Here is a 528-nt window from a genome sequence, read left to right as displayed (position 1 = left end):
TGAAGGATTATAGGTGTTTCCATAGGGTTCTCCCATGTAATTCACCTCTTCCATTGCAGGGTTCTCAGGATCATAAGCTTCTTCTTCAGAAGATGCTTCTTTATTACTACTGGATACAACTTGCAATCCAGTCAGATTCTGAGAAATCATATTGACTTGCTGAGTCAATAATTTGTTCTAAGCCAATATGGCATTCAGAGTATCAATCTCAAGAACTCCTTTCTTCTGAGTTGTCCCATTATTCACAGGATTTCTTTCAGAAGTGTACATGAACTGGTTATTTGCAACCATTTCAATGAGTTCCTGGGCTTCTGTAGGCATTTTCTTCAGATGAATAGATCCGCCTGCAGAATGGTCCAATGACAACTTGGATAACTCAGATAGACCATCATAGAAGATACCTATGATGCTCCATTCTGAAAGCATGTCAAAAGGACACCTTCTGATCAATTTCTTGTATCTTTCCCAAGCTTCATAGAGGGATTCTCCTTCATTCTATTTGAAGGTTTGAACTTCCACTCTAAGCTT

The 528-nt window shown here is 38.8% G+C and overlaps 1 non-coding gene across 1 annotated transcript; it reads left to right on the top strand.

Annotated features, from left to right (window-relative positions):
- The first annotated feature begins 420 nt into the window (after positions 1 to 420).
- Positions 421 to 528, top strand: LOC130978306 (small nucleolar RNA R71). The gene has a single exon (XR_009085957.1). It is a non-coding gene; the product is annotated as a small nucleolar RNA R71 (small nucleolar RNA).

The sequence above is a fragment of the Arachis stenosperma genome, chromosome 4 (genome assembly GCF_014773155.1).
Source record: "Arachis stenosperma cultivar V10309 chromosome 4, arast.V10309.gnm1.PFL2, whole genome shotgun sequence".
Taxonomy (NCBI): domain Eukaryota; kingdom Viridiplantae; phylum Streptophyta; class Magnoliopsida; order Fabales; family Fabaceae; genus Arachis; species Arachis stenosperma.
The sequence above is the reverse complement of the archived record's forward strand: the minus strand, read 5'-3'. Positions and strand labels throughout refer to the sequence as shown.